The sequence below is a fragment of the Mustela lutreola genome, chromosome 1 (assembly GCF_030435805.1).
Source record: "Mustela lutreola isolate mMusLut2 chromosome 1, mMusLut2.pri, whole genome shotgun sequence".
Taxonomy (NCBI): Eukaryota; Metazoa; Chordata; class Mammalia; order Carnivora; family Mustelidae; genus Mustela; species Mustela lutreola.
Window position 1 is genome coordinate 225,869,736 of NC_081290.1, and position 23,400 is coordinate 225,893,135.

Below are 23,400 nucleotides of genomic sequence, written 5' to 3' on the forward strand. Positions count from 1 at the left end.
CTAAGAAGCCTCATATTACAGAAACTTCTTCAGATTTGTTTTTTTATGAAGTTTCCATATTTTTTGATCATTGAAAAATTTCAGCACTGAATATTTATTTGTATCTCTCTGTCCCATCACCCTATTATTTTTCACCTCACTTACTTGCTCTTTCATCAATGAATGAATACATTCCATGGAACTGTTTGGGGAAAACAAAGCCCGCCACACACCTCACCCCCAATTTTTAATATGTTACAGTAGTAGAGACAGGATTCTTACATAGCTTTTTTTCCCCTCAAAAAACAAATAACCTTTTGAGAATAACTGCTTCTGAATTTTTGGATCTCAGAGCAGATGTTTTTTGTTTTTGTTTTGTTTTATTTTGTCTACTCCCCTAACTTACTGGTCATGGTAAATTCCTACAAGCTGGCTTATCTCCCTTAATACTGTAGGTTGGCTATCATTATTATTATTATTGGGTATTTTCAAAGTTTTGGTTTTTTTGTTTTTGTTTTTCTAAATTGAGACTCAGAGATTTAAGGGCTCTCTGGAATTCAACCTCTTTCACAACTTGACCATCATTTGAGAGAGTTTTTTAAGGAGATAGGACTGCCATCTCAGTGCAGAAAGTAGACTGAGACCTCCTCCCGTTGCACTTCAACCTGTAGTAGAGCTTTTGCACTTACCCTTTCCCATCATCTCCCATGACATGATTAAGAACCTTAAGAAACAGGCAGCTTGGAGGCGGAAGAAGTATCCCCTTGGAACTCCTACTTCTCATCCTGATACTGTAATTCGTTGACTCTCTTGTTGTAAGTCATATTACTTCAAAACTGGATTTTCCCCAATTCTGAAATGGATGTGTTAATATCTGTCCCTCCTATTTCATAGGTTTGTTCTCAGAATGCAGTCACAAGTTAGAGAAATGAAAACTGCAAAACTCTGTGGAACTCCTATGAGAGAGTAAAGACAGTCCTACCTGCATACCCTGGATGAAGAAAATGGAGCAAATCAGGGTGTCGGTCTTAGCCACACTCTCTCAGTTGCAGGAAAGTTGCACTTTCCTTCAGGCTTTCTGTTGACTACTCCAGGTTATAGCAAGTCTGAGGCCATCAAGCCAGACTGCCCAAAGCCATTTCCAGTTCCCCTCACTTCCTCAACTTTGAATCCAAGACATTACAAGGCCCCATAGATGAAGCCTCCTTCCTTCCTCTCAAACCTCACTTGCCATTCTTGCCTTTGTTCAGGTCTCCACTTCTCTCTCCTGATGCTTTTGGTGCATGAACTTGCACCCTGCCTCAAGCTGGGCAGCCTCTAGTCCATTTTCCACACTGTGGTGGCTAGCATTGTCATTCCAAAGGGGATACTTGACCATGCTGTGTTCCCTAAGTATGTTCTATCAAACGACATACAGCAGGAAAGAGGAATGCACTCCAAAGGGTAACTGAAGGGAGCTTGGTGAATGGACAAGTTATGGAAATATGGGTAGAGAACTTGGGAGGAGCTGTAGCCATAGGAAAGGGGTTAGGTAGAGAACCTGAGTTGTCAAACACTGGCCCAGCAAGAAGAAGCAGGAAGAATAGATCCTAGACTTTTCATCTCATCTCACCCTTTTCTCCCTTACTGGTGCCTCCCATCAGCAAATACAACGGGAAAGCAGAAGGCCAGGCAGTTTGAGTAAGTAGATATGTAGAAATAATCTTCCCAGAGCACAGAGTGGAGCAGAAAGGGATAGAGATTGAATTTAGAACAATTGAAAAATATCGAGCAAGCATGCCATACACTTTTGTGCATCTATAACTTTGCTTAGGCAATCCCCACTGTCTTTCATCCTTTGCCCTATCAAACCATAGACCCTGTAGTTCTCTCTATAGGTCCTGACCCTAATACTGTTTGCCCCTAATTCTTGCTTAAATATCACTTCTACTATAAAGCTTTCACTAACTACCTTCAGTAAGAGTTCGTGACAATGTCCACTGTGCCTTCTCAGCGTTTCAAGTTTTGGAGACAGTGTCTGAATTGAAATCCTAGCTCTTCCCTTAATAGCTATGTGACCTTAGTCAAGTTACCTAGCAACTTGATGCCTCAGTTTCCCCATGTGTGAAATGAGGTAATGACATCTTCTACAGGGTATTGAGATGACTACAGTATAGGTATGTTTGACACCTGACAAACATCTAGAACAATATCTGCCTCATTGGAAGTATCCCAGAGGTCAAAGTTCACCATCACCATCATCATCATCGTCATCATCATCCCCGCACTTATCACAGCCTCTCTGGTGGCATGATTAGCCCTTGTATAGTCTGCCACTCCAGTCACTTAAGATACTTCTATTACTTTGGATATTTGACATTCAGCTTATTGCTTTGCACATAGAGGTGCTTAGAAAATATTTGTGGTCTTGAATTGAACTGAAGATGAAGCAAGGTACACTGGATGGTTGTGAAGTGTGCCTTTCCCTCCCCTCAATCCTAAAAACTCCAATCTCAGGACTTTGAACCTGCCAACAATCGACTGGTATTGGTTTACAGAAACTGTGCTTGTTAAAGCCAGGAGTTATCAAAGAGCCTTAATGGGCATCTCTTAAAGTGCATGCATTTAAACAAAGACCCTGATTGAGAGCCTTAATGTTCTCCGTTATTGGTGTCTGGAGAATCGATGCAAATCTTTATTCCATCATCATTTTCCTTGCCACATTACTACTTGATCCTTGATCTCTATGGATTCCAAGAATAATAGAAATTAGGTGTATAGGTCTGTTCTTAACATCCACTTTTTGTATGACTATAGACAAAAGTATAGCTTGAGGGAAACAGGAGAGTACTTCTCCTTTAAACACATTCACCATTCAACACAAAATTTTCAGGGGACGTATTGATCTGGTGTTTGCTACTATTGATGTCAGGAAGTTAAAGGAAACAGCAACTAGGAGATACTGGAGACAATGGGGAAGCCTTTTGTTCTTGTTCTTTTTCCTTCTAACATTTGGAATAGGCCAACCATTACCTCATCCAACTCCCAAATTTAATTGTTCTGATAGAGTACTAAGCTCTGCTTCTGTTTATAAAGAGGAACAAATATTCATTGAGCACATACTGCACACAAGACTTTATATGAAAAACTTTATGTCACATTCTAATTTTTTTTTTTTAGAAAATCCTGTGATGTTGGTAATATAATGTATTTATATCTATTGGAGATTTATTATGAATAGCACATAAGGAGGACAGATGGGGTCTCTGGCACTATGGATGCAATCGTGATCAATATAGATACTGCTCCTGGCCTCAAGGACCTTAGAATTAACTGATTCTGCAGTTTCATTCCTAAGAAAGTTCCCATTATTTCAAAATTATGCTAATTATAAATAATTATTTTTATGAGGAGAGAGTGTTAATAAATTAGGAGGTTTTAGATTAGTAACAAAGTTAATTTTCTCACAGAATATAATAACATTATTTTGTAGATATAAACTATTTTATTATCCCAAGCTGAAAGATTATAGCTCTTCTCAATGGATAAAACCAAAGTTCCTCCTCTGGGGACAAATCATAAATATGCAGGACACTGTGAGAAGAGTAAGTGGCTGAAAGTTTCTGAAATGCAGAAGATAAAAGGAAGGAAAGTATAGATATGGAACTACAGAAATAGAGTTGGTTCAATCATATGGTGCCTCAAATGAGGACTTCCTAATTCATGCCTTAGTCCAGCCAAAGAAAGCTGTAAAGGGGCATGGTATCATTAAAGAACTCATACAACATTCATATAAAATGTTACTCTTATGGATATAAGGGGTGTCTGGGTGGTTTAGTTGGTTAAGCTTTAGACTCTTGATTTCAACTCGGGTCGTGATCTCAGGGTCCTGGGATCCAGCCCTGAACTGAGCTCCGTACTCATCAGGGAGTCTGCATGAAGATCCTCTCTCTCTCTGCCCCTTCCCCTCCCAACACCCGCCCTTCATATAAATAATTCTTTAAAAAAAGATTTGTGAGTAGAAGACAAAAACAAAGAAACAAATTGAAGAAATGAAACTGGAAACAGAGGCAGAAAGTAATTTGAATCATCCAAAGGGAACAGCTGCACCACTGTGAGTCTGAACTTCAAGAAGAAACCAAGATGATTCTAATATAAGAGGTCCTAAATTTTGAGAACTGTTAGTGGAGCAAATTAAGAATGCTCGTGACAAAATCATGAGGAAAAAATAGTTTTAATGAGATAATTAAGAAAAGGATCCTGCAAAGGAAATAGGGTGACATGAAGTAGGAAAAAGGAGAGTCTTGGCAAACACTGCAGGGTTTCCCTGAAATGAGGTTGAAGAGGAAGGAGGATAACACTCTGGAAAAGGTGAGTAAACCAGTTTAAATGGCCTTCAACGTTCAATTTTATTTCTTTCCTAAATATTTCTGAATTTGAACTAATTGTCTTGTTTGGAATTGTAACTTGTAGAACTCAGAAGACCAATGAAGTTTTTCTCCCCTGAATTATATTTAAAGAAAACTTTGAAATACAAGCTATTGTTAAAATAATGTCATGGTGACTACCCAGGTACGCAACACCCAGTTCTACCATTAATATTTATTTACATAATTATAAATCTGCCTATCTATCCCTCTCCCCATTATTCTCTGGACTTAAAATGCATTTCGCGGTTAGAAACTTGAACACGTTTCTCTCTGAATACTGTAGGATGCATATCACTAACTAGAGTTCAATATTTGTCTAGTTTGTAAAGTAAAATTTGTAAAAGCGAAATGTACAATTAAGTGTAACCTGAGTACTGATTAGTGCATACACCTGGGTATCCAAATACCTCTCAAGATAGGAAATGTTACCTGTTATGCCCCAATAATGGGTCCATGATTAAAGGAGAGAGACTGATATAAAGCGAAGGTCAAGCAAAGCTTTACTTCGCGCCAAGCACGCGCCAAGCATCAAGAATCTAACTGAACGTTCAGGGACGCACCTCTTACAAGAGAGGGCGACTCTTCTCTGTTTCACAGTCTAGCTTTTAAAGGGCAAAGGCCATGCGGTTGGGCCTGTCCATGCACAGGTGACCAATGAGATTTTAACACACACAGGAAACTCCATAGTGATGCTAGGTGACCAATTGAGTTAGCATTTACCCTATTTGATTTAGCCTATCATACCTTGGTTAGGATTGGCGCCCAAAAGGCTCCCAAAGGGTGGGGCCCATACTCCTTGGTAACCAGGGAGACAGTATGCATCCCCCCCACTGATCGGATGTCTCCACCTGGCCTGACCCACCCTTGTATCTGGGCTTTATTAGCTGGAGCTGGTTTCTGGGACTTGTTTTTAAGTGAATCCCCTGGGGGATGGGGAGCAGGGACAGTTTAACTTTACTAAAAGCCTCTTGCTAAGTAGGTCCTTACATTACCAATTGACCACTCTCCCAGAGGAAAATGATATTCTAAATTTTTCACTCTATATTAGGCTTTTTTTTTCTATTTTAGATTTTATATAAGTGGAATCCTTTGGTATGTTTTGTTATGAAAGGCTTCATTCACTCAGCAAAATGTTTTTGAGCTTCATTCATGTTGATATACATATTAATAATTTTCATTTGTGAGTTGTCAATTAAATGTTTGTTTACCCGTTTTCTTATTTAAAGTTGCCAGGGCTATTGACAATATTAAGCTATAAGAAATAAGGCTGTTAAAAATGCTCATATACAAGTCTTCTGTGGATATGTTTTTATTTGTCCTGGGTAAATATCCAGGAGTACATCTTTTTATTTATCTTGGTCACTATTTCTGAAATGTATGTTTTGCAAATAGTTTTCCCTGTCTGTGGCTTTCTAGTTCATTTTCTTGATGGTATTTTTTGATGAACAAAAGTTTCTAATTTTGCTAAAGTCCATTTTATCATACTTTTTTCTTGTATGGCTAATACTTTCAGTGACCAGAGACTAAGTCTTGGAACTCTTGTTTTCCCCAGAATCTTTATAGTTTTACCTCTTAGTCCAACTTTTTAAAAATTAATTTCTGCATATTGTGGTAGATAGGGTTTCATTTGATCTCCCACATCAAAACCCTGTGATTCCAAGCCCTGTTTGTTAAAAAAAAAAAAAAAAAAGTTTCTTTCCCATTAGACCATTTTGGTGTTTTTTGCTTGTATGCTTATCTCCCCCAGCCCCCAAATCAATTACTATGTAAGGGTAGGTAGCTCTGTTTCTGGATTCTCAATTTTTTTTTAAAGATTTTTTACTTATTTATGTGACAGAGAGAGATCACAAGTAGGCAGAGAGGCAGGCAGAGAGAGAAAAAGGAGGAAGCAGGCTCCCTGCTGAGCAGAGAACCCGATGCGGGACTCAGTCCCAGGACCCTGAGATCATGACCTGAGCCGAAGGCAGCGGCTTAACCCACTGAGCCACCCAGGCACCCTGGATTCTCTATTCTATTAAATCTCTCTAACCCTTTACCATCACCACCGCCTAGATTATTACAGCTTTATGGTGAGTCTTTAAATTGGGTAGGGTAATTTTCCAAATTTGTTTATCTTTTTCAGGATTAATTTGAATATTCTAGGTGTTTTCATTTTGACATAATTTTTTAAAAAATTAGTTTGTCAACTCTTAATTTTTTCCCTCCCTCGAAGAACAAAAAACAAAAACCAACCAACCAACCAACCAAACCAAACAAAAAACAACAACGAAAAAAACCAACAAACCACCAGGAGTTTTGAAAGAACTGAGAGCTTCACATAACTGAACCTTCCAAATAATGATTATTGTATTGTGATAATGTGATTTATAATAAATACATAGTTGGTCTTTGTTTATAGCACAGAGCTCCTAAAATCCTTGGAATTTCCTGATTTAGAGCTACAAAGGTGTCTCTTGTTATGTTAATGAAGTGACTACTGGAAAACACGTGAAGGCAGGGGCTAGTTGTCAGGGGAATGGACCCAGTAGATTAGAGGGTTGGAACTATGAGTCTCACCTTGACGCCCCCCCTTGGGGGAGGGGGAGGGGTGAGAGATTGAATTCAGTAGCCAATGACCAATGAGTTAGTCTGTCTTGCATACATAACAAAGCCTCCGTTAAAAACCCAAAAGGATGGGCTTCTGGGAGTTTTGGGGTTGGTGAACTGTGGAGATTGGGAAGAGAGTGGCACACCTGAAGAAGGGGTGGCGCTTTCCCCATTAGTTGTCCTATGCATCTTTTCCATCTGGCTGTTTATGAGTTACATCTTTCCAGAATAAACTGTAACCTAGTAAATAAAATGCTGCTCCTGAGTTCTGTGAGCCTCTCTGGTAAATTACTTGAACACGAGGAGGAAGTCCTTGGAGTCCTACAATCTGTAGCCCATTGCATGGAAGCACGGATGACAGCCTGGATTTGCAACTGGTGTCTGAAGTTGGGGGAGAAAGCAGTCTTGTGGGACTGAGCCCTTAACCTGTAGGACTGGATGCTCTCTCCCGGTATGGATAGTGACAGAATTCAGTTGAGTTGTAGGATACACAACTGGTGTAGGGGAATTGCTTGTTGGTATAGGAAAATCTCCACACACATTGGAACTGGGTGCAGACCTTATTTATAGATCTCCATTTATTTATATCTCTAATTTCTTAACAATGTTCCATAGTTTTCAGTGTAGGAGTTTTGCAAATTCTTTTTTGTTGAATTTATTTCTTGAGTATTTTTAAATGTTATAAATGAATTTGTTTGAATCTTCTATTGCTTAATATCAGAATTATAAAAACTAGAATTGATTTTTGCATATTAATCTTATATCCTGCAACCTTGCTAAGATTACTCATCAATTTTAGTAGTTATTTTATAAATGCCCTAGGATTTTTCACATAAAGCAACCAGGTTATCTACAAGTCAATATGGTTTTACTTCTTCCTTTCTGTCTTTTGGCCTTATGTTTATTGTTCTTACTGAAAAACCTCAAACTCTAGTAAAACTGATGAATAGAGGTGGCGGAAGGGGACAGCTTTGTCATGTTACTGATCCTAATGGCAAAGTGTTCAGTATTTAACAATTAATAATGTTTGATTTAGCTGTAGATATTTCAAAATGTTTTATATCACAATGAGGAAGTTCTAGTCCTAGTTGGAGAGTTTCTAACAAAACTGATGTTGAATTTTGTCAAGTGGTCTGTCCGAGTCTATTGTAATGGTGATATAGCTTTTTTTCATTTTCTTTGTTAACGTGGTGAATTCCATTGTTAGGTTTCTAAGTGTGAAATGAACCTTGCATCACTGGGATAAATGCTTTTTGGTCACAATGTATTGTCAACTTTAGGTATTACTAGATTGGATTTGCTAATATTTTGCCGTAAGTACGTGCACCTATTTTCCTGAGGCATTGTTCTTGTGGTGCTTTTGTCCAGTTACGGCATTGGGGTTATGCTGATCTCATAAAATAAGTTGGGAATAAAACGAAATCTTGCCATTTGCAACAATGTGGATGGAACTAGAGGGTGTTATGCTAAGCAAAATAAGTCAATCAGAGAAGGACAATTATATGATTTCTCTGACATGAGGAATTTGAGAGGGGGTGGTCGTTGGGAAGGGAGGGAAAAAATGAAACAACATGGGATCAGGAGGGAGTTAAATCTTAATCTCAGGAAACAAACCTAGGGTTGCTGGAGCTTGTAGGGGCGGATAGGGTGGCTAGCTGATGGACATTGGGGAGGGTTTGGGCTATGGTGAGTGCTGTGAAATTGTTATATGTTAATAAAAAGAAAGTTGGGATATCTTTCTTCTAACTCTATTTCTGAAGGATTTTGTGGAACCCTTGTATTTCATCTTTGAATGTTTGATGTAATTTGCAGAGCCTGGAGTTTACTTTGTGGGAATTTTTTAAAATAAGAGTTCATTTTGTGTAATAGATATTCAGATTTTTGTTTCATTTTGAGTCAGTTTTGGTGAGTTTTGCTTTTCAAGAAATATTTCCATCTCATCTAAGCTGTGTAATTTCCTGATAGAATTTCTTCATAAAATTAATCTATTTGAATGTCATTCCTGATTTCGGCAACTTACGTCTCTTATTTACTTGATCAGGATAACTAGAGGTTTGTCAATTCTGTGAATGCTTTCAAAGAACTAAATTTGGGGCTCTGTTGCTTTGTGTTTTGTATTTCATTTATCTTCCTTCTTGTATTTATTCCTTTCTTCCCACTTATTTTGGGTTTGCAATGCTTTTTTTCTAGCTCCTTAAGTTGGAAATGTGTTATTTCTTTTGGATTGTTTTTCTTTTCTAGTATAAGCATTAAAGCCTGTGAATTTCCCTGTAAATTTGCATTGTCTCCGCTCTAACACACACATTTTGAAATATTGTTATATTATCATTTAGTTTAACTTTTCCCCCCTAATTTCCCTTATGACTTTTTTCTTCTTTAGCCTATGGAAATTTTTTAAAAAATCATCCTTATCTAGATATAAAAGTATTTATATCATATTTTCAAATATGATACTATACATATCTTATTGAATTCTAGTTTAATTCCGATTTAGTCATAGAACATACTATTTATACTTTAAATCCTTTTAAATATATTGAGATTTTATATTATATAGCCTTGGGGGTGGGGGTTGTTATTTTGCAGCTGTGGAATGAGTGTTGTGTAAAAGGCAATTACTTCAAAGGAGTAAATAGTGTTATTCTCATTTCAAAAGCTTTTACTTTTTAAAAACTCTATTAATTGCTAAGAGATGGCTGTTAAAATCTCTGCATATTGTGAGTTCATTTTTCCCTTTAATTTTGTTTCTTGCATTGTGAAACTTTTATTAGTTGCATAAATATAATTGTTATACCTTCCTGCTGAATTGACTCTTTCATTATTGTGAAGTGACCAACTTTGTGTGATAGTACTTTGCTTTGAAGTCTACTTTATCTGATATGAATACAGTCATTCCAATCTTCCCATGCTCACTGATAATCTGATATTTTTCCGTTCACTTTCGTCCTACCCGTATCTTCACATTTCAAGTGTGTCACTTGTAGGTACCGTATACGACATGACAATGTCTGACTTCTGATTGAAGCACTGAGCCTGATACTTAAATAATGATGTGGGTAGATTAGATTCTACCATCATTATTTCCTGTTTGTTCAACTGCTGCTTTTTTTTTTTTTTTAAGATTTATTCATCTTTTTGACACAGAGAGATATTACAAGTAGGCAGACAGGCAGACAGAGCAGGAGGAGAAGCAGGCTCCCCGCTGAGCAGAGAGCCCAATTGGGGGGGGGGGGGGGGGCTCCATCCCCAGAGGCTGAGATCATGACCTGAGCAGAAAGCAGAGGCTCAATCCACTGAGCCACCCAGGCGCCCCATCACCTGCTGCTTTTCTTGTGTTCTCCAATTTCTGCCTTCTTTTGGATTACCTAGATATTTTAAAAGTTGATTTTAACTTATTTATGCCCTTTCTTTTTTTTTTTTTTTTTTTTTGCCATATTCTTAGTGATTGCTCTGGTGATTACAATATAGAGTCTTTATTAGTTAAATATAATTCAAACCTCTTCACATAAAATGTAGGCAACTTGCTGCTGTCTTGTGGATATATTTAATATTCTTCCCCATCCATCATTCTTTGCTGGTTATATGTCTTAAATCTACTTATAAACCTCACAAGACATGCTGTAATTTTGTGATTAAGAGTTGTTTGGGGGCACCTGGGTTAAGCCTCTGCCTTCCGTTTAGGGCATGATCTCAGGATCCTGGGATCTAGCCCCACATTGGGCTCTCTGCTCAGTGGGGGAACCTGCTCTCCCCATGCCCCCCCCCAAACCTTGCCTACTTGTGATCTTTCTCTCTCTGTTAAATAAATAAATAAAATCTTTGTTTTTTTTAAAAAAAAAACTTTTTAAAAGGTTGTATTTTTAAATTAAGAGAATACTAGTATTTTACATTATCCACTTATGTATCATTTATGACTTTTTTCATTTCTTTCTGATACCATCTGAGTTGTCCTCGGTCATTTTCCTTCAAATTGAAGTATTTCCTCTGGACTTTCTTGTAATGTGAGTTTGCGAGTATCTGAATACGTCTTTATTTTGGCTTCATTCTTTAAGAATATTTTTGTTGGTTGTAAAATTCTGCATGAGGAGTTTGTTATTGTTGTTAATGATGATACCGTATCTTTTTTTCCCCTTTCTGTACATTAAAGGTATTTGGCTGCTTTCTTGAAGTAAAAGGTCATTCAAATGACCCTCCCACTCCCTTGTTTTTCCCCTGCTTTTCTCTTTGATTTATGGGGATAGGACTATGATGTGCCTAAGCATGGTTATGTCCTATTTATCCTGCTTGATATGTACTGAGCTTGTCAAATTTAAAAATTTTGTCTTCCACTGAATTTAGAAAAATTTCTGTTAATATATGTTAAAATATTTTTTCTGCCCCATTCCCTCAATCTTTTCTCTCTGGAATTTATATTTTGTTAAACCTTTTGTTGTTGGCCTGTAGGTCCCTAAGATGCTATTAATTTTCAGCATTTTTTTTCTTCAAATTAGTTCCCGTTGGTTAATTTTGTTTACGGAGCCTTTCCTCTCTCATATTCATGTCTAGATTAAGCTTCTCCAGGGAATTTTTATTTCAGATTTTCTTTTTCAATTCTATTATTCCCACTTGCTTATTTTTAATGCCTTTTTGAGATATTGGCATACCATTAAGTTCACCTTTTTGAGTGTACAATCAATGATTTGTAGTGAATGTACAGATTTACGAAGCCATCACCACAGTCCAGTTTTAGAACATCATCTCTCTCTCTACTATCTCTGTGATCCCTACTGTCCCTCCTATCCTCATTGCAGCCCCGGCCCCAGGCAACTCCTTATCTAGATTTTCTCTCTCTTGCCTTTTTGGACTATTTTATCTAAATGGAATATAGTGCCTGTTCCTCTGACTTTTTTCACTTAGCATAAAGTTTTTGATGTTCATTCATGTTAAAATGTGTCTGTAGTTCCTTTATGCTGCTGAACAGTATGTCATTATGTGGATATGACACAATTTGTTTATCCGTCCGCTGGTTGGTACTCAGATTGAGTCTACTTTTGACTGTAATAAATGATGCTCTTATGAACAATCACACCTGGTAAGAGCTTACTCAGCCATATTTGACATAGAATCTCCAGCCTAATAAAGTTTTAAGTTTTCTTAAGTTACTTACCCACATCAGGCCAAACTTACATCGTCAGAGAAGTACATGTGAGGAATAATCGAAAAAGCAAATGTTCTGTTGAGCAGGAGATTTACTCTGCATTTAACACTTTATGATGGTAAAGGACTCTGCATCTGTTTGAATACTGGAGTATTCCAGGGACCAGAGGTTCTTGTGTTCAGGGTTAAAATCTGAGAATCACTCCAAACACATTGTGAGAGAAAGTACAGTCTCACACAATTTACTAAGCAGATATCAGTAAGGGAAACTACTAATCAGTAGGCATTTTTGACACTAAAATTAGAGGTAACTGAGAGGTGAAAGTGTTTCCCTGAAGCTTAGGTCGGAGTTGAAAAAAGAAAACATATTTTCACCATAAAATCAATTCAGTTTAACATATAAGTAAGAACTACTTAAGGATACCTAATTATACCTTTGAATTTAAAATAGTCCACAGTATTTGCTCTGATAAAATATCAGATTTAAACAATAGTGATTGAAAATTGCTCTTAAATGAGCTGGGTTTTTTTTTTTTTTAAGATTTTATTTATTTATTTGACAGACAGAAATCACAAGTAGGCAGGGAGAGAGAGGAGGAAGCAGGCTCCCTGCTAAGCAGAGAGCCCAATGCGGGGCTTGATTCCAGGACCCTGGGAGACTTTAAACCACTGAGCCACCCAGGCGCCCCAAATGAGCTCTTTTAACATGGTTAATTTTGCTATCAAAAGTTCTGAAAGGGTGCCTGGGTGGCTCAGTCCTTAAGCCTCTGCCTTCGGCTCAGGCTCAGGTCTTATCCTGAAGTGCCTGAATCCAGGGATTCAGCAGGGAATCTGCTTCTTCCTTTGACCCTCATCCCACTTGTGCACATACTCTCTCTCTCTCAAATAAAAATCTTTAAAAATAATGGTAAAAAAAATTCTGGAAATATGTTATTATTTCTAGAAATAAACAGGGCATGAAAACTTAACCCTGAATTCAGAAAAAGCATCCAACAAGAGTCCAGTACAATTGTAACCTTTGATGCTTTTATTATAGGAGCCAGCATGAATCAAATGAACCACTATTCACAAAAAAAATTAGTGAAAAAGTTCAGCATTGTGAAATAGTAATATATGTATTTTTAAAAATCTGACCTTGATAATAGCTTGGTAAGAGTCAACACTTCACCTGATTTTTCATGTACTCTTCACAGAAGCCGGGGTTGTGGACTCCACCATCCTTGTTTCTCAAGGGCCTTGTTGCTCATAGAGTTTGTCTAATGTATCTCAGTCGTTTGGTGAACTGACAATGGTGGCAGAACCCAAATCCACTCTTTGGTCCCTCAAAAGTCATCATAATCCTGGTTATCTTAGTCTGAGTTGGAAAGTCTGGATTAATGTCTATAATTATGAATTATTCCTTCTAGAATATTTAAAATCTGAAAGCATGAGAGAAAAAGGATGTGGAATAATTCATCTGGATGTGGAAGTATTTATGCTGAAAATGGAATGCTGATTTCTGGATATAGAAGTGAAAGCCAACGTGAAATATGAGACTTTTCTGTACAGACTCAGCCAAGCAATTCACAAATGTGTTCATTCAGTCCATTCAGACATTGTATATCGACTATCTATGTCCATTTATATTTGAAAATGTGTTTTTTCTGCTTTTTTGTAATTGCCACCGTATTTGCATTTTAAAATGAATTTACAGCATATAAGTTCAATGCCTAACGTAAGATATATGCTCAGTAATCTTAGCTATTATTATAGAAAGTAGCAGAGTTTCTATCAAAAGAATTTAAGAAGAAAGGCAGACAAGGCAGAATGGTAAGTGAAGAAAATATCTACTGTATGCAGGGCACCCTGCTATGTCATTGCATATACATCATCTGAATTAATCTCTACAACCAAGTTAAGATGGTAATATCCTTATCTTCACAGGCAGAACAGTGCCTAAGCTAAGAGAAGTTACATAGTAGTTTTGTCTACCTTCTGATAGCATTAATGATTCAAACCCAGTTGAATTTTATTTGTAGGATTCTAAAATCCATGTCCCTCACACTGATACTAAGAGACTTAGGTAGTTCTCATTTAAGTATTAAATCGTGAATTTCCTAGAAAGTTGAAAAAAAAAAAAAAGATAAAATTACTGACTGAGAGAATCCTACCACTTTCCATGGAAATCATATTCTCTCCCCTGCCCTGTGAAATTCTGTGGGAATTAGTGAGGGGTCCTGGGCCCACTGTTTCTGTGGAATGGGAGGTACATAGTAACTGGAGTCTGCAGATCTCTAGAGATGTAAGTTACCCACTTAAAGCTTGGTCTGTATTTGAATGACCAGTGTTTCTCATTTATTTTTCTCAAGGACAGATGATTTAGGGTTAGGATTATAGATCAGAGCTAGAATTTAAGACAAAGTAATCAAGCAGCCTGTCTGAACAAGAAGAAATGGAAATGTAAGAAAATGGATTCAGAATCCAGACTAGAGGCAACAACCATGGCAATCTTTTCACGTGTGTAAGTGTACTATTCAATAAAGATTAAGAGGAAGACTGATCCAACTAGAGTGAACAGGTTCCAAAGATTAATTAATTTAATTCATTAATAAGGAAACTAGCACAAAATAAAGTTCATTCAAAGGATATTTGCAGAGCAGAGTATCTATAGGCATCACAGAAAGAATATTAGAAAACTTTGCTACTTTCAAATACAAAACTAGTCCATGTCCTATATGACAACAAAACTAATAATACCTTTTCTACTGGAAAAAGTAACAATTTCACAGTTTGGGCTATAATCAATAGTAAATGTCAAAACAAGCAAAAAACATTCCCATAGAGAAGTAAATAATCTTTGGGTGGGCTTGTAATACAATGCTTCTGGATGACTTTTTTTAAAAATTATTTTCTTAATTTTTTATAAACATATATTTTTATCCCCACGGTACAGGTCTGTGAATTGCCAGGTTTACACACTTCACAGCACTCACGATAGCACATACCCTCCCCAGTGTCCATAACCCCACCCCATTCTCCCAACCCCCTCCCCCCAGCAACCCTCAGTTTGTTTTGTGAGATTAAGAGTCACTTATGGTTTGTCTCCCTCCCAATCCCATCTTGTTTCATTTATTCTTCTCCTATCCCCTTAACCCCCCATGTTGCCTGTCTACTTCCTCATATCAGGGAGATCATATGATAGTTGTCTTTCTCCGATTGTCTTATTTCACTAAGCATGATACCCTCTAGTTCCATCCACGTCGTCACAAATGGCAAGATTTCATTTCTTTTGATAGCTGCATAGTATTCCATTGTGTATATATATATATAACCTCTTCTTTATCCATTTATCTGTTGATGGACATCTAGGTTCTTTCCATAGTTTGGTTTTGTAGACATTGCTGCTATAAACATTTGGGAGCACATGCCCCTTCAGATCACTACATTTGTATCTTTAGGGTAAATACCCAGTAGTGCAATTGCTGGGTCATAGGGTAGTTCTATTTTCAACATTTTGAGGAACCTCTATGCTGTTTTCCAGAGTGATTGCACCAGTTTGCATTCCCACCAACAGTGTAGGAGGGTTCCCCTTTTTCCACATCCTCGACAGCATCTGTCATTTCCTGACTTGTTGATTTTAGCCATTCTGACTGGTGTGAGGTGATATCTCATTGTGGTTTTGATTTGTATTTCCCTGATGCCGAGTGATATGGAGCACTTTTTCATGTGTCTGTTGGCCATCTGGATGTCTTCTTTGCAGAAATGTCTGTTCATGTCTTCTGCCCATTTCTTGATTGGATTATTTGTTCTTTGGGTGTTGAGTTTGATAAGTTCTTTATAGATTTTGGACAGTAGCCCTTTATCTGATATGTCATTTGCAAATATCTTCCCCCATTCTGTCAGTTGTCTTTTGGTTTTGTTAACTGTTTCCTTTGCTGTGCAAAAGCTTTTGATCTTGATGAAGGCCCAATAGTTCATTTTTGCCCTTGCTTCTCTTGCCTTTGGCGAAGTTCCTAGGAAGATGTTGCTGCGGCTGATGTCGAAGAGGTTGCTGCCTATGTTCTCCTCAAGGATTTTGATGGATTCCTTTCTCACATTGAGGTCCTTCATACATTTTGAGTCTATTTTTGTGTGTGGTGTAAGGAAGTGGTCCAATTTTATTTTTCTGCATGTGGCTGTCCAATTTTCCCAACACCATTTATTGAAGAGGCTGTCTTTTTTCCATTGGACATTCTTTCCTGCTTTGTCGAAGATTAGTTAACCATAGAGTGGAAGGTCTATCTCTGAGCTCTCTATTGTGTTCCATTGATCTATGTGTCTGTTTTTGTGCCAGTACCATGCTGTCTTAATGATGACAGCTTTGTAATAGAGCTTGAAGTCCGGAATTGTGATGCCACCAACTTTGGCTTTCTTTTTCAATATTCCTTTGGCTATTCGAGGTCTTTTCTGGTTCCATATAAATTTTAGGATTATTTGTTCCATTTCTTTGAAAAAAATGGATGGTGGATGACTTTGAAAAGACATGATGTTATCTTTTTTATTTCCCATATTAAATTAGCATTTAAAAATTACAATGAAGGACACCTGGGTGGCTAAGCCAGTTCAGATACCCACTCTCGATTTTGGCTCAGGTCATAATCTCAGGGTCCTGGATCAAGCCTTCTCCTGGCTCAGTGGGGACTCTGCTTGGGGATTTTTTTCCCCTTCTTCTTTGCCCCTCTCCCAGCTTGTGCTAACTCCCCCATCCCTCAAATAAATCTTTAAAAAATAAATAAATAAATAAATAAATAATAAAAAATAAATAAATCTTTAAAAAATAAATAAATAAAAAATAAAAATTGCGATCAACTAGAAATGAACAACAATTTCTTCTAGAATGCTCATGTCTTCCACCCTTCCAGACCTCCCACCTCCATATACATCTTTACTCTTTCCACTTGTGTTCATTAAGTTATTGTTCAACACATGTGGGCTTCTGTGTTTGCCAACAATCAACTGAAAGAAACTTAACATTTTCTAACAGTTATGATCAGGAAACATACAAATTTTATCTCATTTATATAGACTCTCATACTGAGAGGAAGGAAACCCAATATCAAAGAAGTATTTAATGCCAAGATCAGTTAGGAGATGTCAGAATTCAGATTTAAACCACATGTGTCTGATTGTCCAGTCTACAATCTTTCCACGGTGCTATACTATCTCTTAAGGTAGAAGTGGTTAAAGTGTTTAGCAAGACTGTCCTTGGTATCTATAGGAAGGGGGCAAAAAGAGAAAAAAAAAAAGCCTCACCCCAGTCCCTGCCCACCCACTCTATGCTAGAGGATAGTAGATACTGTCAGACTTTAATAACCACAGAAGAGTGTAATCAAATTGAAACCAGGTGCCACAAATGAACAGTTGTTGATCTGCTTTAAAACTTAGAATCGTTTCTCAGGAAACAGATGATATGAAGACTGAAAGTTGCATGCACTTAAAATGTTTGTTTCCCTCGGTAGAAAGATTGTTTACACTTTATTTCATGATTATCTGAAATATGTAGGCTTGCCTGACTTTATTATGAGTAAATATTAAATGCAGGTTAGTAGTCCCAAGAGAGAAGCTCATGAGTATTTTTCTGAATTATTCATTTGTTTTATACTTCAATCTTTCATGTCAGTAATGATCTATTGAAAGTTGTGCAGTTGTAACATCCTTTTCATTAATGTTTTCATATGACCAATATGGATTCTGTGTCCTTCTCTATTTTAGCATTATAATGTTCAAAGCTATCTATTAACATGTCACAGTTTTCCATTTGATTACAGGCCCCTCAGGAATAAGCATAAATGCAATGCCAAGTTCATATTAAGAGTATCGATTTTGTTCAAATGAACTGAACTGAAAGGTTTTTTTAGCTTTACCCCGAAGAATAAAATAGAGCTTAAAACCTGTCCAAGAGTAATCACAGAATTCAATAAATAAGGGTGGCTTTGTTAATAGGTTAGTTGATTGGTGAAATGCAAACATACCTGTATAATCTAGCAATTTTGTTAGGAGGTAATGAGGCTTAGTGAAAAGCACATGGGCTTCGAAGTCAGATTAGTTGCCAGTAATTAACTTGGACAAGTTACTTACATTCACTTGTTTGATCATCTGTGGTTATTTTTAATTTGCACTGTTTGCTGGGGCTGTGCTATGTTTTGGGGCAAAAGGGTGAGCAAGGGAGACCTTTTCTCTTGTCTGGGCTTTCCAGGGAAGCAGATGAAATCTATTTCTGTTGAGGAAGATACACCGTCGCAGAAGTGCAGTAAGTGTTCAAGACGTAGAAGCACAGGGGTCACATGACTTAGGCTAGGTAGATAGGGAAGACTTTCTGGAAAAAACACACAGCTGGGACTTGAGTATTGTAACTGGGATTAGAGGTTAAAGTGAGTGGAACAGACAGGGATTAGAGGTTAAACTGAGTGGAGGCCACATGGAAAGAGAGAAGGAAAATTTCACAGAGGATTCCATTCTTTTTCCCATTTCCATAGCCACTGCTTGTGGTGATTTTGCAGCCAACCCTATAACAGAAAACACAACCCACTTCCGGAACATGTTATGGTAAAGAATTTCCACTATACATGGCACCCTTATAGCGGCCATCTTCAATTTGAATTGAACTCATTTTATCTTTGGAAAAAAAAAAAAAAAAAAAAAACCTAAAAGCAAGATATAGCGCTATGGAGGAGAGCTGGAGGGAAAGTGCTTTACTCACAATAAATAATTTAGTTTTTACCTTAACCCGGTGGGGAAATTGACACAAAGAATCTAAACTTGCCTAAGGTCACATAGCTAGTAAGTGGCTGGGCTTGATTCAGATCCACACGGTCTATGTTCTTCATCACAATGAAAATCTTACAGTACTAATCATCCTCTGCATGTGGGTAAATGTAGACATTCAGTGCAATTGGGCAGCTCATTTGGACTTGGGGTCTGGGTAAGAGAGTCCCAGAGTTTATATGAAGATCTTAGCAATGAATTGACAAGATAGCTGAACAACCAGGGTCATGCTTATTTGCTCTGTTTTGGGTTCTGCTGCCTCCCCACCTGCCACCCTTAGAAGAGGCTTTATTCAGTGGACACAAGAGCCTCCCTGAAGGGCATGAAGGAGAAGAAGTAGTCTTCCTCTCTTCCTCTCTGCAATAATAGGGAGGCTCCCAGTGTTTTACTCGTGATAACCTATGAGGTCAGGACAACAAATTATTTTCCTTATACAAATGATAAAAAGCTCATAGTTTGAATACTTTTACTAAGATCAAAAAATAAACATGGTTCAGCTTTGGATTTTGAACTAGTTTAGTCCTAGTTGAACAGTCCTCTTCTCTGTGTATTTCCTAAGTCCTACAAAATGTTTCATATAAAAGATCTCCATCAGCAAAGAGTTTGTGGAACAAGATGTTATTTAATATGCCCTTACTTGTAGATTCACTATTAGTAAAGTCAAATTTCTGACAAGTCCAATAATAAATTTAAGTCTGTATTTTTAAGATCTGTTTACAAAGTGTCTGTTCCCTGCTCTCTGCATAAGGGGAGAACATGACTTCTCTCATGGAGTTTTAGGAGAAAGAATGGAGTTAGAAGAGAGAAAGCAAGGTTGTGGCCAGACTGTGCCCCTAAGGAGCAGTGTGACTTGGGTACATCCAGCCTGCTGCATACCCCTCAGTTTCTTATATTTAAAAGATGAATAATAATATCTAGTTGCTGAATTGTTTTGAGTTGGGCAGATTCTCAACAGCATGTCCTGGTACATCAAAGTCCTAAATGTATATTACCTCTCTCCCCCTCCTTTACCTTATTATTTCCTACCTTCCTCTTTCATTCTTTTCTTATGGCCACCTTTTTTCGCTTCCCTGCCTTGCCTGCTTTTGGCCCTATCCCCTGTCAATTAAATGCTAAAAGCGATTAGAGAAAAAAGGGACGATAACCAAAAATGGAATTCTTTTAAAGCAACCTTAATACTTTCTCTACAAAATCCTTGAAAGACTGGCCTAAAAGGAGAGAAGGCAGGCTGTACCTCTTTACCCTTGAAGATTCTTTCATTTCAACTATTTGGAAAGGGCTAACATGGCACCTCTCAGCTGTCGGCATGTTCTGCAGCAGTGAGCACAGCAATCCTGCTCTCTCTCTGGGACAGATCACAGGATCCCTAGCTGAGCCCTCCAGATTTATATTTTACCTGACCTAACTCTGGTGGAAGACTTTGTGTCCTTAAAATTGGTAAAATGGAGAGGTTTGGAAGCATGTAGCTTGGTAGGAAAGAACCTTAAAATAAAGGAGTCTGATAAGGGAGGTCAACTCATGAACAGAACTCAAAGGAAAAGTCTTTGAAAGCTACTGATTTTTACCCGCTTATGTTTGTCTTGGGTGGGGAGTGCTTCTCTCGGATCCTTGTTACATATATGTAAAATATGGATGGAAAAGTGCAATCACTATACGGGGAAGATTTTCACATGAGAGAGTCACACTGTCTAATGATCAGTAAACAACTGCCTTTAAATGTGCCAACACACCACCAGGTTGCCAGTGACTACTAGAGAGATGGTCCGGGCAACTGGAGTAACACGGGTAGGACTTAGTTTCTGGGCTAAGCCTAAAGTGACCACAGCTGAGACAAAGACACAAAAAGCAAAGACCATGGCAACCAACCTTGGTGTTACACAGATTTTCATGTGATCACTGGCTCTGTACCCTTGGCCAGTTGCTAACCGCTTTGGTCATCATGCCTGCTTCATAGAATATTTTCTAAATCCATGTAAAAGTGATCCACAGAATACTGGTAAAATCTAGCTATATTAGCTGGATTGAATGGAAAGGAAATATTCTAGTCAAAGTCTAGTCTAGAATGGAAAGGAAATATTCTAGTGAAAGATTCATCCACATGCCACCTTTACCTAATGGCCACTGCTTAAGTGTCCCTTGCAAGGGAGAGCCTAGTATTTCATTGTGACATACTACAATGTTACATTGTTACACATAGCTATAAGGAAAATAAACTCACAATTATTTAGGCCAATTTGAGCTAGGTATTTTAAATATGGACACTTAATTATCATTTACTTTTTTACTCTTTAAACAAGCTTTGAACAAAAATTCCATGTAACAGTTTGGTAAAAAACAAGATCATTTTTTGAGTGAGTCAGTCCTTAGAATGAGGAATTAATTTTACTGTTGCCCCTGTTGTTCCTATTAATAGTGAATACCTACATTGTGCTAGAAAATATACTAGATACAAAAAATGAAATATTGATTTTAAATTACTTTCTCAGGTTGCTGTTTGGACTAAGTATTAAAATACCTACTTTACAGATAAAGAAATTGAAATTCAAAATAAAAGTAACTAATTCAAGATCATTTGGCTAGGAAGAGCCAACCTGAGATGTGAAACCAAATATATCCCCAACTCTTTCATTTCAACAACCCTTCCTTTTGAATTTTCTTCTATCTTCCCCTTCACATTAGCAGCATGCCCACCTCGTGCCTCATGTGTAAGCGCATAAAAACTTGCCCTCCATACCAGAGTATTTCAAGATAACCTTTTCTGAAAGTCTGCTAATCTGCCCCACACCAGGAGGAAACTTCCAGATCCTCAGAGTTTAGAAAGGGGCATCCAACTCTTCAAGGGCAGTCATAGTTAATGGCAGCTGCTAATTACTGCTTCGGTGCCCTTCTGGATGAAAGGAACAAGGTCAAAGATTGCAAAGAAATTAAGACGATTTGCCAGTGGGACAAAAACTTAGGACAAAGTAAACCCAATGACCCAAGTGAAGACCATATGGAGCAATCCAAATACAATCCATGTGATGGATTTTTGTAAACACTGGCTACTGAGAGAAGGCGAGTGTGGTGATTCTTATTTACTCATTCACTCAAACATCATTTGCTTATGGCTTGTGGGAAGAGGACCAACATTTATTTGTTCCTTCATTCCTTTCTCAAATATTTACTGAACATTTACCATTACCAGGCAGTGTCCTAGGACCTGGAATAAAACAATTACCAAGATAAACAAGCTCCCCACTGCTGTGGGGCTAACACTCTAGTGAAGGGAAGACGGTCAATCAATTAGGATAAAATGGGAAAATGATCAGATAGTAATAACAGCTCTTAAAAGAATTAGAATAAGGTCATGTGGAGTGAGTATGTCGGGACTACTTTATGTGAGATACTCCCGGGAGTCTGGAAAAGGGCACTCCCTGGAAGGAGGCAGCCATGTGAATACTGGTTGAAGAAACTCCCAGTCAGAGGGAGCACCTCACACAAAGTCCCTATGGCAGGAGGAAGCAAGCCTGTGTGTTCAAAGAATTAAAAACAAAACAAAACAGTGTTTTGAGTGAAATAAGCAAAGGGGAAAGTTGATGAAGTCAGAAATGTGGGAAGGGCTGTGGGATGGGAACTTCACTTTTTCCTAAGACATGGTAAAGGATAGGGCTGGTGCTGTGGATGAACTGTTGGTCTATGGCGGTGAAAGCCAACAGACTGAACGAGAGAACCGGTGTACAGAAAAGGGTCAAGGACAAAGGCCTGGAGTTAGTCTACCATTCAGAAACAGCATAGAAGACTGAGCAGGAGAGATAGGAGGTAAGTCCATGAATTGTGATGATAGTGAAGCCAAGAGAAAGAAGTATTTTATTTGCTGTGGGGCGAGAAATCAGCCAGGCTGATCACTGCTGAGAGGAAAAGGGACAGAACAGCAAAGAGACCATAGGGAGGGATTGCTGACTTTGACATGAACAGTGTCTGAAGATGGTGGAGGTAGAAGCTTTGACTGGAATAGAAAATGTGAGAATATTAAGGGTAGGCAGACGCTATAGACATCTATTTTAAGAAATTTTCTTATTAAATAAAAAGGCCGAGTCTGGTCATAACTAGAAGAGAATGTAATAAAAGGAAAGATTTTTTTTTTCCCTAAACCGTAAGAATTATATGGCAGGGTTTTACTTTTGTCTGTTGATAATATCTGGAAAGGAAGAAGAAACCATTGATATTCAGGAGAAAGGGGTAATTTCAGGAGCAAAGGCTTGGAGATAATGAGAAGAAATGACATCTAAAGCACTGTGGAGGGGCTGGCCTTCAACAGTGCCTGTTCCACGGACAGCACTTTTGAAAGATGTAAGCTTCAAAGCCACCCTATGTGGGAGATGGTGTTCTCACCATTTTATACATAAATAAATTAAGGAATTTGATCACTAAGATCTTGCAGTTATCACTAATTCTCCCATCTCTGGATTCGACCTGCCCTCATCAGCTGGGACATTGAGTGTCCACTTCACGTGGGAAGGTTTAACAT